The 18,553-nt window shown below is 31.4% G+C and overlaps 1 pseudogene; it reads left to right on the plus strand.

Moving 5' to 3' along the window:
* The window catches only part of LOC124974121 (cyclin-dependent kinase 17-like), a 38,278-nt pseudogene extending 25,085 nt beyond the window's left edge, over positions 1-13,193 (plus strand).
* Positions 13,194-18,553: the final 5,360 nt, after the last annotated feature.

Consider the following 18,553-nt stretch of genomic DNA (forward strand, 5'->3'; position numbering starts at 1 on the left):
ATAAGAAAATCTAATACTGGATATTCTGGAGTTTTCTTTGCAAGATGGAATTCAGCATGCTTAGAAATTAGAAATTCAGTTAGGACTCTTTATTGTTCTTCATTGTTCTTCAAAAATATGTTTTATAGGGTACATATGCAACAGTTTATAAAGGAAGAAGTAAGCTGACAGAGAATTTGATGGTATTAAAAGAGATCTGTTTGGAACATGAAGAAGGCACACCCAGTACAGCTTAAGAGAAAGTATATTTATTTAGACTTTTAAAACCAAAATTCTATAAAAGTAATTATAAAAAATAAAGCAGAGAGAAATAATAAGTGACTGGAAGATATAATTAGACAATTAAAAATTATTTCTAAAACTAACATTCAGTAGAAAGAAATTAATATTCTTAATGTATATTAAAATACTATGAAGTCATTAAAAGTACTGACAGATAATTATCTGATAGGGAAATTTTACATATTGGTACATGGGAAGCATGGTAACTATAAATTAGCTGCATATATTAAGTATAGGAAATAAATGAACTATATAAAAACATGTCATAATACCATTTTATTTAAAAATTGAATTATTCAAAGTTGGTTTGATTCATACACAGTGGTAAATGCCTTCATTCCCAGTGGTTCAGGATGCTGAGGCAGGATGGTATGTTTGAAGCCAGCCTCAGCAACCTAGTGAGTACCTAAGCAACTTAGCTAGACCCTGCCTCAAAATAAAAACTAAAGAAAAAGCAGAGGACCTAGGGATGTGACTCAGGTTCAATCCCTGGTATCAAAACAAATAAATAAATAGATAAATAATGTTTGAGGTAACTGATTAGCAATATAGCAGAAGAAAGCCTATCTTGAACTGTATATAAATTAATCCTAGAGGTTCAAACAGTTAACATTAAGAAAAAAAAAAAAACAGAAGATGGTGAGTTGTAACATTAGAGATGACCTTAGGTACTATACTGTCAAACTCAAAATCATAAAAATGGTAAATGTTGATACCTTCAGTTTTTCTACCACTCATCCCCTTGGCAAATTGCTGTTTTTAACTTGAGATTATTATAACACTTGGTTTATATGCTAAACTTACTTCAAGTTTTTATAAAATTTGGGCCTCCACAGACTAAACAATGGGCTTTCATTTCTGTTTTACAGTTTCACTTTTAAAGGATTTAAAGCATGTAAACATAGTAACCTTGCATGACATTGTTCACCCAGATAAACCTTTGACTCTGGTCCTTGAGTATCTGGTAAGCATTTAAAAAATACTCAGTATTTAATTTTTCTTTAGTAATAGAAAGTCTGACATTTTTAACAGCCCCAGGTCCATTGTTGTTTATTTATTGGTATTTAAATAGATTAGGTGGTGCATTATGTATCTTTTCTTGAGAAACAATTTTCTTTAAAAAGTTAATTACTATTAAGTTAATCAGCCATACATTCTGAAAACTGTGGTATCATGTGGTAAAATGCTGTGCTTTTTCATGGTAAAGAGCTAAAACAGTACATAGATTACTGTGGGATCATCATGAATATGCACAATGTAAAGGTATGTTTATTGTGTAATGTTAAAGTGTAATGAAAATGAGCTAGATTGCACAGTGAAATATATCAACCTTGTAACTAATCTTTGGAATTTTCTGAGTGGTTTATTTACTCAACTTCTGTTTATTATCCTATAGCTTTCCTGGGATCATACCTTTTTGTAAAACTGCTTTATTTTATAAGTCTTCTGAAATATTTTTGATACTTTATTTCACATTATAACTGATTGTCCAAAAAGTGTAGAATAAATCTGCAGGTATATTTTACTTTCTGAAAAAATCCAAATGATCGGTACATTTTGCAAAAGGCCACCTTTAAATGGTTAACTGTCCTGGTATATTTAAAATTGTATTAAATTGTATAATAATAGTGACTTTTCAGGGTTATGAATTATGAATAAGTGTTATAAGTAAGGCCAAAAACATGTAGGTATTGTGATTTATTTGTTTGAAGTAACTATCTGTAATGTCAGAAGGAATAGTAATATAATTGTTTTTGAAGTACATCTAAGAATTCAAATAATGCTGAAGAAGTTTGCTATAATAACCAGATACAGAAGAAACCCTGAAGTTATTAGATACTTGACATACTTGTATTCTTATGGACTTCATTGTTCTCAGTGGTATATTTTACATTTTCAAAGATTTTATTTGTACAGAGTTCAACAGTTTATAGAAACCTATTTTGAAAATAGACTGTCCCATCTTGTGTGTTTGAGACCTTTATAATTCTGTAGATGGTAAATTAGTAACTTCAAACTCACATTTTATAATAGTGAATTTGGTAAATATAAAGGGAAGCCAGTTTCTATTATTGAAAGAGAGGTCTGAACATATGACTAGCACAATGCTAAGAATTTTAGAACAAGCATTTAAAAGTATTTCATACACATTTCATAAGGATTGTTTTCATTATAGTTTATATTTTCCTTTGCAAGGTGTTGTGAAGCTATTTGAACATCTCAGTTTTTAAAATTCTGGTTCTTCCTGCTTTTATATTAGCACTAATTTGGAAAGTAAATAGTCTTTAATTATCATAATTTGACAGAAGTTTGAGAAGTCTTTTAAGTCAGGTTTAAATAGTTGGAAAATATTTTATTTTTTGTTAAAATCGCATTTAGTGTTTTCCAAATGTAAAATTTAACATGAATATACAGAAAGGTAACTGTGTTCACCACTGAAATCCAAAGCAACCCAAGAGAAGTATATTAAAGTAGTAACTTCACAGTTTTCAAAAGAAATAAATATGTGAAGTCTGAAGACTTCAGAGCTTACAATTTATTCAGGCCAGGCATGGTGGTGAAAACCCACAAACCAGCTGCTTGGGAAACTGAGGTAGGCAAACTTGAGGCCAGCCTGAGCAATTTAATGAGACCCTGTCTCAGAATTAAAATGCAAAAGAGTTGGGGGCATAGCTCCGATATAGAGTGCTCTTGAGTTCAATCCTCACTACAACCCTCCAAAAAACCACCAGAGGCAAAACTGTCATTCATCACCAGCTGCCTTGGCTTATTTTTGGTATTAAGGTGTCACTTTTCATCTACAAGTAAAACAAAGGTAATTCTTGAATCTTCAGTACTTTAGGTTATATTTGGTAACCCCAGAAAATCAAGATGTGTTCCACATCTCCCTTTTCATCACAATACACAAATATCTCTACCATTAACCTTAGAGAAATTGCTTTTTACAGAGCACTAGAGTGCATTACCCCTTTTTGAATCACAGCTGATTTTGAAACTGAGTAGGAATTGCTAAAATTAAACTGTTCAGGAGGTAGATGTTAAAAGATGATTGAGTTATTTTTATAACCAGTAATTTGCCAAGGTATGCAGCCCTATTCTCTCTGAAACCTGAGAACTTACATAAAGCCACCAAGTCCAATGCCATATTTAAAGGTATTAACCCAGATCACATTGTGTTTTAAGGGAATAAGTGCCTGTGTTTGGCTAATGACCTGGAATTTTATAACCAAACTATAAACTTTAGTAGTATAGAGGATATGTCTGTTTAAGCTGCTTTCTGTAATAAATGAACTATTGCTATAAAAACAAAATATTGTTATATTTATAATACTTATTTTCATGACACTGTTGACACAAATGATAGATGCTTCAATTGAACAATATGAACTAAAATTGAGAAAACAACTCAAAATGGTAAAGGCATAGTCCTTAAGACAATATAATGTCTGTAAGAAACCTATGAAAACCATGCTGGACATGGAAATTGACATAAGAGGGTTTATTAAGCAAACAGAGTGTCTCCCTGCAGGGTAAGAGAGAAAATGAAAGGAAAAAAGAAAGGATGCATGCAAGAGAGAGTGTAAAAAGCCAGGAGGAGACAGAAAGAAAGTGAGTAGGAGAGAGAAAGTATGAGAAAAGATGGCGGGGAAGCTATCCTTAAGCAGTTGAATTCTGCCGGGCTAACAGGGGACCCATAATGGAGAAGGATAATTGCAAGTTGACTGATGAACAAATAGCTAGCTATGATGTTCACAGACTGACAAAGAGTTGGGAGGTGGGGAAATGACTGCAGTGGAAAGGGTGGGGAGAGAAACAAGAAATTGGGAGGCAGGGAAATAAATGCAGCATAAGGAGTGGGGGAGCAGCTTTATATTACAATGTCTTTTTTTTTTCTTTTACTATTCTAAACCAGTTGCTTTTCTACTTACCATAGCTTATGCTAATACCAAAGTTTATCTTGATATCTGTAAGACTAATTTTTACTTTTTCCTTTTGTAGCTGTTTCTATACCAAATTCTACATGGGTTAACTTATTGCCACAGAAGAATGGTGTTGCATTGATACTTGAAACCACAAAGCCTTCTCATTAATGAAAAACAGGATTTAAAGCTAACAGATTTTGGTATAGAATGATTAAATATTTATAAATTCCTCCAGATGGTTAGGTATAAAAGAAAAACCATTGTCACAATATGTTATCACTTTCATGTGAGTTTGGAAATTTTCTCTGAGACCACTGAACAATAATTGACAGAATTTTGTGGATGGTTTATGTTGGTTGTTAGTAACAAATACTGAAAGACGTGGGTTCCCAGGTGTGGCCCATGGACTCCAGGTTTCTGATACCCTTTCAGGGAGTGTCCTGAGGTAAAAATATATTTTCAGAAGTGCACTAAATGTTATTTTCTTTTTTCCCTGTGTTAATATTTGCACTATTGATCCAGAAGCAATAAGGATAAAACTGCTCTTTCTTAGTATATGTTCAGGCAGTGCCACCAAATTATATCATGGTATTCTTCACCATTGCACATTGTTAGAGACAAAGTATCAGCTACACTTAAATTATTTTTCCAAGCAGTAAAATACATTAATTTTATTAAATTTTTATCCTTGAGTAAGTGAGTAGTACTTTTGTGTTGTATATGTATAATGAAATGGGAATTATATAAAAGAACATGGACTGCACACAGAAATACTCCAGCTATCTCAAGGAAAAGTTTTTGGGTGATTATTTGGCTACAAGCTGAACTAGCCCCTTTTTTCATTCATGGAACATCATTTTTTTTGTACCAAAAATGACCAACAGACAAACTGTGGTTATTCAGATTTATATATTTGGCTGATTTTTCTTGAAATTAATGAATTAATCTCATCACTTCAAGGAAATCAGCTGCAGGTATTTCTTGCCAATACTAAAATTCAGGTTTAAAAAAATACAAATTATATTTTGAATTTTTTGATCTTCTGCTTTAAACTTAATATGTTCCCACTACTTAGAAACTTTTCTGATGAGGTCAGTTGTGATATTAAAAAATGGAGGTTTTTATAAATTTTGAATAAAAATTAAAAATTTCAATCTATAACTCAAGAATAAATATTTTTCCAGTTATCAGCACCTCATATTATAGAATAATGCCTGGTAAAAGATTCATTTAAAGTGCAAGATAGACCAGTATATTTTAACAAAAGTATGAATAGTTTATGGATATAATTTAAGTTACCATATAACCTTGAAGAAATAACTTAATCTAATAATAATATATCAAAGAATATTATCTGCAGTAATTAGAAAATACTATTAAAATGTTTCTCTTTTCCCACTTCATATGAGTGAGATCTGATTTTCTTCATATAGCTATATATATTATGATATGTTGTGATATGGAGTAAAGCAACATATCACGATAGATAGAAAGCAAAAGCAAATACAGAATACAGCTGTCTTCCATCAAAATAGACTCTAAAATTTATTGAAATGTTAAAAAAGACCATTCATAATTAACTTTTTGGAAGAAAATGTTTCTTAAAAATGTTATTCATGTTAACATGAGAGGTGTTTTTAATGCATAACTAAATATTTTAATTTTTCTCATATTTTATGGCAAACATCAGGAGTAATCTATACAAGTAAAAATACTTGGGGTCCTTAATAATTTTTAAGAACTTAAAATGAGTTCCAAGACCCAATAATTTAAAATCCACATCGGAAAGGGGGTCTTTTTATATGCTTGCCATGAAGACTGCATTTAGATTGTGCTTAGAAATTTAATTGGTAGTTATTTACATTTTAGGCAATCTTATTTTAAGGGGCTTCAGAGTAAAACAAAATTACATGTTTTTTTTTGTTTTGAGCATATTGTTTCTATTAGAAGAAGGAAAAACTTTGTAGATTAGCTTTGAAATTTATTTACTTTAGAATACTTTAGTAGAATTTAGTTTTAAAAAACCCATGTAGTTTTCCAAAATTGCATTTATAATTTTTCACAAATCATTTCAATAGATTCATTTTTAGAAAATTTTACTAAATTTTATAAGTATGAGTAGTTCAGGTTATTATACAAATTTACTTTTTAAAAGGTGAATTTGCCTTTGGCAATTTGCATACTTCTACCCACTTAGTATTTTGCTATTTGTTTGAAGCATAAATTCTTATTTTTATTTCCTTCCTTCAAAAGGAAATGAGTGGGCCAACTATGTTTAAACAAAAAAAGATGATACTTACATTTGCTTGCATAGATTATACAGTCTTTTAAAAATAGTTTGTCATTATTTCCCTTTTAATCATTCCCATCCCTCCTTCTCTCTTTGTCAAACTGCATTTACTATTCTTTGACATAATTGCAAAATGAATGGCTGTGAAAGAGAAACATTCATAAGTATTTGAAATGCAAAGAAATGTCAAGGACCATCAAAAATCCACTTTTATCTGGGAATTCTCTGAGAGCTTTAAATTTTGCCTCTAACTTCTTTAAAGGAAGCAAAGCAAATTTTATCTGTTCACAGGTCAGTAAGAAATTCTGATTACTGCCAGGTGTATTGATGCATGCGTGCAAACTCAGTGGTTTGGGAGACAGAGAGAATTATTGCAAAATCAAGAACAGCCTCATAGAGTTAGCAAAGCCCTTAAACAATTTAGCAATACCGTGACTCTAAATAATAGCTCAGTTGTAAAGTGGCCCTGGGTTAAATCTCAAGTAATAAAAAAAGAAGAAAAGAAACAAACAAAAGAGAGAGAAAAAACATTCTGATTTTTTCATGAGATAATATAATCAGCTTTCTTGCTTTTGTTATTTATTTATTTATTGCATAATAAATACACTTGGGGCTACAAGTAAGTGATAGTCAATTCAGTTTGATTCTTCATACTGTTAGTTGTTCTTGATACTTCTGAAAATTCTACCCTTTCTTCATGACCAGTGAAAACAGAGTTTAGAAATTACAATATAGTTATTTTCAATAAGGATAAAAATTGACTTGAGTAGAATCATGTGACAGTTGAGTTTGAGAGATTATTTATTTTATGTCATACCAATACCAAAATTCTGGTTGTAGACCAGAAACCTATTTGGACAAGCATGCTAGTTCATGATCTTCTCAGGAGCAGGAGAGTAAAGTATTGGGGGAACTACCACTGGAAACTTGCAAAGCTGTAGGATAAGAAAATTTATAGCTCTGTTCCTTTCCTCCGTATGACTCAGTCTTAGCATCTGAAAGATAAATCAGAAAGCTACCTCCCATCATATTAATTATCAAATATTATAGAAAATAATTTATTATACTTGTTTCTCAAAGCTGAGAGATTAATAGCAAAATTGATAATAAATAAAATGGTGTCAGCATCATTCCAGTTACCATTAGCCATGATTTAACTTTTTGGTGTTGCTTATGCAATTTTTATCCCATGTAATAAAGTATTGATTTAAGCTTTTGATATTTTTCACATTTTAATCAGATATATAAATTTATGTGTCATATAAAGTTATATGTAATAGTAATCTAGCCTTAAAAAATTCCCTTGTTTGAAATAAAATATATGGCAAAAATAAATTTATTTTCTTAATCTACCTTTCAAAATTGCTCCTTCTTCATGTGATCAGGATTTAGAGGCTTAGAGATAATAATAACTCTAGTGCAAATGATGGATAAAGTTGAGAACTCTAGTCTTCATTTCTGGATAATTTGTGTATTCCATATTAAATTGACAAAGGAATGGTAAATGTTTTGTATTATTTACAGCAAATTAGTAATACTCAAAATCAGTGAGGTCTCTCTTAGTCTAAAATTATCCATTTAACAAGACGAGTACAGAATACATTGTAATTTCTGTTCCATGGAAACTTTTCTGAATGGATTTCTGCAAGGAAATTGTCAGTAAAACTCAACTGGATTATAGATTAATGACTTCAGGATATTTAATAAAAAATAGTATAGCAAGTAAATGTTAGAATTAGGTTAGAGGTGATAAGAGCTTATAACTGTGGCAAGTAAAATTGTGTATCTCAGTGTCACTGACCTATTTTAGATTAATTTAATTTTAGCTAGAAAATAATTTTGGCACTTTGACTTATGGAGAAAAGGAAAACATTTTTAGCTTAGATTAAGATAAACTAAACATCTACACCTTATACCAGGTACATTCAGCACATAAAAGTATGTAAAAATTTGTGGTCTCAGAATTATTGTATTTAGTTTAATTATATAATGATATGCTGGCCCAAGACCACAGGTGCTCAGCAGAATTCATAAAATCAATTTTGTTCAAACTTCAAGATGCCATTGAGTAGCCATCTCAGTATCCCTGTGAATGAAGTCATAATGAGGAAAGGAACTAAGAAAATCTCTATATTTTTAATGGATTTAAGTATATTTAATTTTTTGTTTTCTTTTCCCTATTAAGGACTAGCCAGATCCATGTCAGTTCCCACAAGATCTACTCAAGTGATATTATCACATTATGGTATCATCTATCTGATGCGCTTCTTGGTTCTGCAGAGTACTCAACACAGATTGACAAGTGGCAAATATATACAGATACAAAATTACTACATTTATAAATTTGAAATAATGTAGCTGATAACACAGGGCATACTAATAGTGACCTTAAAAGAGTTGTAATTTTAAGGAGTCACAGCATAAACAGTGAATAAGAGTTCTGGTATGGTATCAAGATTATCTATGTTTAAATATCAATTTCATTATCCAAATCACTGGCCTGTGCCTTAGATTCCACATTTAAGTAAATGGAAATAATTTAACAACTACTTTAATGTTCTGTACATAATGTTAAAGCCAAATTAATTAACATGTAAAAAAAAACCTCAGAAAAGTATTGACACAGTATTTGAATGCAAAATTATTTTATCATTGTTTAATATTCATCAAAATATACCAGTTTTAAGTTGTTCTAAAAACAATAATCAAAATACTGTAACCATCTTTCTCAAACATCACGTTGATCTTGGTATTCCCCAATTTAAATATCTCTGTGGCCAGTGCACTCATTAAGCTATAAAGTGTATTTCTTAATCCAGAACTTAGAGATTTCCATAAAATGTCTGTGAATACTTTTTCCAACAATTTTAAACTATTTCTCAATGCAAATATCCCCTTTTAGCTAAATGGCCTATTCACTATACTTCAGAAAAAACTGGGTTTTCCCATCTTTGCTTTTTGTGCTCATATTAATACCCCAATTGCCTGCTTTGCTGCTCTAACTGGGGTCTGTGCCTCATAAACTTCTAAACAAAGTTTTTCATAAATCCTCTCCTGAATACAAACTAGCGTTGAGGTGCAATTTCTTCCTCTAACTGGTGGTTGCATTTATTTTCTGTATTTATGTACTAAGTCATATACTTCTCTCATTGTCTTGAGCAATTTTATAAAATCTTGTTTTGTGTAACATATTTTTCTCTTTATAAAATTCCAATAATATGTATATAACATAAAATTTTCTATTTTAACAAGTTTCATGTACAGTTTTCAGACCTTAAATAAGTTCGCATCATTGTCCACCTATCCCTGTCTTCAGAACTTTTATCTTTCTGGCAAAACTGAAACTCTGTACCCATTAGACAACTTCCTATTCCACTGCTTTCTGCAGTCCCTGAAAATTACCATTCTTTTTGTCTCTGAAATTTACTGAATAACTTACAGGAATGGAATTACACAATATTTTTTGTAACTTACTTATTTCAGTTATTTTCCTTAGTATAATGTCTTCAGGGTTTATCCATGTTGTAGAATGTGTCATGAGGACTTTCTTTTCAGACATTTACGTACATGCCAAAGTGTTTATCCATTCATCTATCAAAGGAAATTGGAGTTGCTTCTGTATTTTAACTTCTGTAAACAATGCTACTGTGAATGTGAGCATACTATCTGTTCAAGATTGTGCTTTCACTACTTCTGGGTCTAGATCTGGAAGTGGAATTGCTGGATCACATAATAATTCTGTTTTTAACTTTTTGAGGAACCACTGTACAGTTTTCCATTTCAATCATATCATTTTACTTTCTGTATAACATTTTAATATTTAAAATTAGATTTTACATAATTTTTTAGTATTTGCTAGATTGTGAGATTTTAATGAAAGGACTGTCTTAAATTCCTGTATATTCACACAACTCCTAGGTGATAGTGTCTCTACCTTGAGCCTCCTTATTTTTCTTCTCTTACAAACACACACACACACACACACACACACACCACCCTGCATCTGCATATTGTCTCTGCTTCATGCATTAGAAAGTGTTGAATTATTTGTTTCCCATTACCTTATGCCTTAGCTCATGCCACAATCATCTCCCAAATTACCACAACAATCTCCTTATTTGTTGGTCCTATTTCCTGTCTTGCCCCTTTCAACTCATAAGTATTTATAATTTTCATCATTTTAATTTCAGTTTAAATAAAATATCTAATAAGTGTAAAATGTTCTCTAAAGCACTTTCTAAATAATGCTTATATATATGTGCATAAGGATAATTTATATTAATATGCATAAATTTCTATGTATATTTATTTATTTTTTTAATTCAGAAACTCCATCTCAGGAAACTTGGTCAGGTGTTTCTTCAAATGATGAATTCAAGAACTTCAACTTTCCAAAATTTAAACCTCAGCCTCTAATTAAACACATACCCAAGTATATTTTTAAAATGAAAAGTGGGAGAAATTATATGGTTCTTTTTAATTTCTTAAAGTATTTCCACAACAAAATTTCCATACAAATAATAATACACACAGCTCTTAAATATTTTGGAACCTAATGTAATTAAATTTCTCATTTCCTTTTTCATATTAATTTTATAATTAAGTAAGGAACAATTAGTAAAGTATGTATGAAGTAGCATTGAGTTGTAAATAAAATGAGTGTAGAACCTAGGTATTAGAATTCTAGAGTTTATCTAGGTAGCTCCTATTCCCAGAAAGAAAGCATTGATTAATGCCTTATTTGGTACCATAAAGATCATGATACATTTTTGTTTTGCTTTCTACAGAATTGTTCTCTATTTACTCACAAAACACCTAAGTGTTATAAGTAAACTTTTGACTCTGATGCTTACATTAGATGACACATATGTATTTTGTTCAACTTTACTGACATAATTTGTACTTGAAGAATATAAACTGTGGTTCCACAACAAAATGTAATGTCCTGAATGTCAGAAGTTCAGTTGAAGTTTCTTCTCACAGCTACATCCATATCAGTCTAAATCTCCCAGTAAAATTGGTCTGAATATTTTGACTTGTGGAATGAATTAAATTTGTAGTAACATAGAATAACCCCTTGACTTTATTTTCCTTTAAAAATTTTGAGTCACCAAACTATCAAATTAAGGACATTGTCTATTTTATTTAAAAATTTTACATTGCTTACAACATAACACACTTCTTGTACTTTCATTTCTTCTCAAATGAGGGACATAATAGCAAAACATTTCTGATACCAGAAATATTTTTTAAATAATTGTATGTACTGATAGTCTTATTGTTAGTATAATACCTGATAGTCTCAGCTAGACATTCTTAGGAAGAATAGTCATGTATGCTGTCATTTTTTGGTCTCTCCAAAGTAGCATAATTCCTATTTTCCTGTATTTTATGTTTTTACACACATATCATTGCCTATGGTACTGTTCAGTGTAGAAGGGTGAAGGCCTGTGAAGCAGGTTGACCATTAACTTAGCTCCAATCTTGTCAGTGCCTAGGTTCCTCTGGATATGTGCCAGAATGGCAAAGTGCTGAATACTGGAAGAGTCTGGAGAATGTCTAGGTTTGCAGGATCCCTAGGACCTACTTAGAACACTCAGGGGAGAATATTTCTCTACTTATAATGGTACTTCTGTCAGTGAAAGGCAGTGAAAGATAGAACCTCTGATTTGTCAACCAGAGATAATACCAGTAAAATAATTCCTACTTCCACTCTTCCCAGTTATGTTAATTTCATAACTACAATTACAATTCTTTATTAAATATTGGCTTGGTGGTCTTGATTAGTGAAGTTTTATGAAGTTATGCACATTTAAATTGAACTTACTACCTTCTAGTACCCATTGCTATAAAAAATTTTGAATGGCTTGTCTCTGTGTTTATCTTGAAACACACTAATACATTTTGGGGACACTTTTCTGTGTTTTTACCCATATGATAGGAAAATGATGCTTTTATGCACTTGCCTTCATTTCAGTGCTGTGAAAATTGATGTAGTCATTAAGCTCTCCTTTTATGGAGGTCACTTGATTTTGAGACAGAATGATGACTCAAATTCAAAAGCTTTAATATTTTTCTTGAACATTGAAAATTTGAATTGATGCTGTTTATGATCTATTCCTAAGGCAATGACAAATTTAGCCTCTTTAGACTAAAATAGTTTTGAGTCTATTTGAACTCAACCAGAGAATCTCTTTTAGGGAACTTAAATTTAGCAAACAAAAACATTTAGAAAATAGTTTTAGCTGAAAATTTTCTATCAGCTAAGATGAAAATTGCCACAGTTTTAGTTGTTATATCTATATCTATGTTAGACTGTGAAGGAATTGAGTTGTTAACAAAATTTCTACAGGTAAGTCACATCTTATTTTATAATTCTGGAATGTCATTAAGCCTCAGTTTTCTCATATGTAGAATGACAATGATTATTTTTTGGAGTATCCAAAATATTCCAGGAACATGCTTAAGTTAAACACACACACATATATATATATATATATATATATATATATATATATATATATATATATATAATATATGATACATAATACAATACATTTTATATTTATTACATAGTTTCTCTTAATGATCTGGATCTCTCATTGTAAACAAAAACTGTGGTTGGCATTTATCAACTGTGTCAAGGCCATGTCCTCCAAATTTTTGATCTCTTTTATTCTCTTTTTCCTTGTAGTTAACTGCCTTTCAGGTTGCTGCAGTTCCAAATACCACTCACATTTCCTCCAATTCATGAAGAAGTGGGAGGAAAAGAGTGGTACCAGCCACATTTATTCTCTTATATTTTGAAAGCTAGGCTTTCATATAAATGCCTGAAAGGCTTCTTCCAAAGTCTCATTGGCCAGCACATTAATTTTAAGAGAGGCTAGAAATTGGAAGCAGGATTGTTGTAATTAGGCTAAACTTATAAACAGTCCTGATTTATAATCCATCTGTCAATTAACAAGGAAAAGGGACAGTGGGTATTGATAGGTTACTAAGAACATCTGCCATAAGGACACTGACTGTATTGCCCCCAGTCCTTGGTGATTTGTGAAGAAAAGTAAAAGCAAAAGTTGAATATTTTAATTTTTTATCACTTCAGAAAATAGAGGAATCTAAAGTTTTACCTAAGGTCCATACTTATCCTGAAATTGTGAAACTGAGATATAATTATTACTTATAATTTCAATAGCAATTCAAATTCAAGTGTATCTGGAATACTCCAAATCAGTACTTGATAATAGTCCTCATATTAAACAAACAAGATTTTTTAAAAAATGCTCTAAATACTGATTTGTCCTTTCTTGACTTTTATAGTAACTGAGAGTAAAAGTTAATGAAGCAGTAATTTGCTTTTTTACAGTTCGAATCTAAGGAAAGGATTTCAGCAGAAGAGGCCATGAAGCATACATAATTTCAAAGTCTGTGCCCAAGAATACCTGCTTTATCATAAAGTAAGAAAATCCAAAGATTCCCCATTTATGCTAATTTGTCTAGTGTTGGGGAATGAGATGGATTAGAGGTTTAGAAAGAGATGGTTTCTTTTTTTAAATCTGAAATATTGGTCATTTTCAAAAGTCAATCAAAATTTCTTAAAGGAAGGAGTCCCCACTGTGGTTTTTCAAATCAGTCATAATTTTTTATTCTGTAATTTTTTAAAATATATATATTGCCACTACTCTAAGAAACTGTAAGAAACCAATAATACTGAAGTATGGGTCATCACACTTACTGCATTTAATTTGAAACATACTATCTGTGATGGCATCTATAGGCCTAATATAGCTTTGATTCATTTGTGGAAAAACCTTACCTTAATATATAAAGATGACTTCCTTTCTGGGGGTCACTCTGACTTTACCATCCCTATGACAGGGGTCAGTGTATTATCAGAGCCATTAAAATAATACATTTTCCATGTGGGAGGTAACTCGTAAATTTCACTTCTGACATACATTTATATAAATTAGCCCAGTGTCTTACTTTAAAATGGAGTAAGGTAAGTAAGGGATTAGGAGAATATTTCAGAACTTAGCTATGAAAAACTTTCATTTATTTCCAATTCTCATTTACTAGAGAATATTCTTGGAGATTTATATAGCAATCAGGAACAAGCAAATTGAATAAGAAATCCTTTAGACTTTTACTCAGCCTTTACAGGATATTTTTAAATTTAAGACTACCTTCTGACAGAGGTTGAAAATGAGAAACAAATTACAGGTGCATTTTTTAAAAAAATTATATTGCATTATTAATACCAAATTTCAGTTTAAGGTAGTAGCACCAATCTGTTCCATGTTCTTCAATAAAAATCTAAAGGTAGTTTGAGGACCTGATACTTTTATGTCATTGTGAAATAACAATAAAGGACAGAGAGAATAAGAACCTGGTAATGCATTTTATGAGGTCTCCCAACCCAGTAAGTTCTGGAACAAATGCCATGTGTTTTTTGTTCTTTTGGGTTTTTAAATTTTTTTTTATTTTTTCAGAGAAACACCTGCTTGCAGGAAGCTTTAAAGCAGAGTTTGGGGAAGGGTTCTGAAAAGGGATCGCTTCCTTTGGTTTCCTCCTGAAAATGGACAAAAAAAGACAAAATTTTGAGCAGGGCTATATAGACTTATAAATGCAGTATATTTACATTGGATCTCTATATAATTTTTAAGTGATCTTTTATAGTTGGATCATATATGTTTTTAATAATATTGACCTTCACCTAATGACTTTTGTCTGTGCATTTTAGGTGTGTCAGTATTCAGTTTGAAAAAAATTCAGTTGCAAAAACCTTGTTTTTTAAAATTTATTTTTATTGTCATCAAATGGGATACATCTTGTTTCTCTGTTTGTACATGAACTAGAGGCATACCATTTCTGTAATCATACATTTACCTAGGGTAATAATTTTTGACTCATTCTGTTATTTTTCCCTTCCCCCCACCCCTCTTTCTCCTCTATACAGACATTTCTTCCTCCATTCTTGCCCCCCTCCCAACCCCCATTATGTGTCATCAACCACTTATCAGCCAGCTCAATCATCCTTTGGTTTTTTGAGATTGGCTTATCTCAGCATGATAGTCTCCAATTTCATCCATTTGCCTGCAAATGTAATAATTTTATTATTCTTTATGGCTCAGTAATATTCCATTATATATATATATATATATATATATATATATATATATATATATATTTCAGATTCTATATACATTCATCAATTGCGGGGCATCTAGGTTGGGTCCACATTCTGGCTATTGTGAATAGAGTAGCTATGAATATTGATGTGGATGTATCTCTATAGTATGCTGATTTTAAGTCCTTTGGGAGTAAGGAGTGGGATAACTGGGTCAAATGGTGGTTCCATTCCAAGTTTTCTAAGGAATCTCCAAACTGCATTCCAGAGTGGCTTCACTAATTTGCAGACCCACCAGCAATGTATGAATGGACCTTTTTCCCTACATCCTCACCAACACCCATTGTTGCTTTTATTCTTGATAATCACCATTCTAATTGGGATGAGATGGAATCTTAGGGTAGTTTTGATTTGCATTTCTCTTATCACTAGAGATGTTGAACATTTTTTATTTATCTGTTGATTGGTTGTAGATCTTCTTCTGTGAAGTGTCTGTTCACTTTCTTAGCTCATTTGTTGATTGGGTTATTTGTATTCTTCGCGTAGAGTTTTTGAGTTCTTTATTTTTCTGGAAATTAGTGCTCTATCTGAAGTATGAGTAGCAAAGATTTTCTCCCACTCTGTAGGCTCTTTCTTCACATTGCTAATAGTTTCTTTTGCTGATAGAAAGCTATTTAGTTTGAATCTATCCCAGTTATTGATTCTTGCTTTTTTTTCTTGTGCTATGAGACTCCTGTTAAGGAAGTCTGATCCTAAGCCAACATATTGAAGATTTGGACCTACTTTTCTTCTATAAGATGCAGGGTTTCTGTTCTGATTCCAAGGTCCTTGATACATTTTGAGTTGAGTTTTGTGCAGGGTGAGAGAGAGGGTTTAGTTTCATTGTGCTGCATATGAATTTCCAGTTTTCCCAGCACCATTTGTTGAAGAGGCAATCTTTTCTCCATTGCATATTTTTAGCACCTTTGTCCAGTAAGGGAAAATTGTATTTATTTGGGTTTGTGTCCATTTGCTCTATTCTGTACCATTGATATACCTTTCTACTTTGGTAACAATACTGTGCCATTTTTATTACTATTGCTTTGTGGAATAGTTGAAGTTTTGATATTGTGATACGCCCTGCTTCACTCTTCCTGCTAAGAATAGCTTTAGCTATTCAGTGTTTCTTATTCTTCCACGTAGATTTCATGATTGCTTGCTCTATTTCTGTGAAGTATATCATTGGGATTTTAATTGGAATTGCATTGAATCTGTATAGCACTTTTGGTAGTATGGTCATTCTGACAATATTAATTCTGCGTCTCCAAGAACATGGGAGATCTTTCCATCTTCTAAGGTTTTCTTTAATTTCTTTCTTTATTGTTCTGTACTTCTCATTGTAGAGGCCTTTCACCTCTTTTGTTAGATTGATTCCCCAGTATTTTATTTTTTGAAGCTATTGTGAATTAGGTAGTCTTCCTAACTTCTCTTTCTGAGGATTCTTCACTTATGTATAAAAATGCATTAGATTTATGAGTATTGATATTATATCCTGCTACTTTACTGAATTCATTCATGAGTTCTAAAAGTTTTCTGGTGGAATTTTCCAGTTCTTCTAAATATATAATCATGTCATCAGCAAATAGGGATAATTTGAGTTCTTCTTTTCCCATTGGTATCTGTTTAATTTCCTTGGTCAATCTAATTGCTCTGGCTAGAGTTTCAAGGACAATGTTAAATAGAAGTGGTGAAAGAGGGCATCCCTGCCTTGTTCCAGTTTTTAGGGGGAATGCTTTCAGTTTTTCACCATTTAGAATAATATTGGCCATGGGCTTAGCATAGAGAGCTTTTATAATGTTAAGTAATATTCCCACTATCCCTATTTTTTCTAGTCTTTTGAGCATGAAGGGATGCTCTATTTTTTCAAATGCTTTTTCTGCATCTATTGAAATAACCATGTAATTCTTGACTTTAAGCCAGTTAATATGGTGAATTGCACTTATTAATTTCCAGATGTTGAACCAACCTTTCATCCCTGGTGTAAGACCCACTTGATCATGTGGCACTATCTTTTTAATATATTTCTGTGTGCGATTTGCTAAAATTTTGTTGAGAATTTTTGCATCAATGTTCATTAAGGATATTGGTCTGAAATTTTCTCTCCTGGATATGTCTCTGATTTAGGTATCACTGTGATATTGGCTTCATAGAAAGAGTTTGGGAGGGTTCCCTCCTCTTCTATTTCATGAAATACTTTGAGAAGTACTGGAATGAACTCTTCTTACTCTTACTTGAAATTGATCTATTTAAGTTGTCTATGTCCTCCTCGTTCAGTTTAGGTAATTCATATGTCTCTAGAAACCTGTTGATGTCTTCAAGATTTTGTACTTTGTTGGAGTATAGATTTTCAAAATACCTTCTAATTATGTATTGTAATTCACTTGTGTCTGTTGTGATATTTCCTTGTTGATTCCAAATTTTAGTACTTTGAGTTTTCTCTCTCCTTCTCTTTGTTAGTGTGGATAAGGATTTTTCAATTTTGTTTATTTTTTCAAAGAACCAACTATTTATTTTGTCAATTTTTTCTATTGTTTTTTAATTGTTTATTTTCTATTGTTTATTCTATTGTCTATTTTTCTATTGTTTCAATTTTGTTAATTTCAGCTGTGATTTTAAGTATTTACTGTGTTCTAGTATTTTTGGTGTTGATTGGTTCTTCTTTATCTACAGTTTTGAGCTGCAGTGTTAGGTCAATTATTTGTTGAGTTTTTTTCTTCTTTTATTGAATGGGCTGTATGACATAAATTTTCCTCTAAGTACTTCTTTCATAGTGTCCCAGAGATTTTGATATGATGTATCTTTGGTCTCATTTACCTCTAAGAAATTTTTAATTTTCATTCTGATGTCTTCTGTTATCCATTCATCATACAATAGTGCATTGTTTATTCTCCA

This window comes from Sciurus carolinensis, unplaced genomic scaffold, assembly GCF_902686445.1.
Source record: "Sciurus carolinensis unplaced genomic scaffold, mSciCar1.2, whole genome shotgun sequence".
NCBI classification, from domain to species: Eukaryota; Metazoa; Chordata; class Mammalia; order Rodentia; family Sciuridae; genus Sciurus; species Sciurus carolinensis.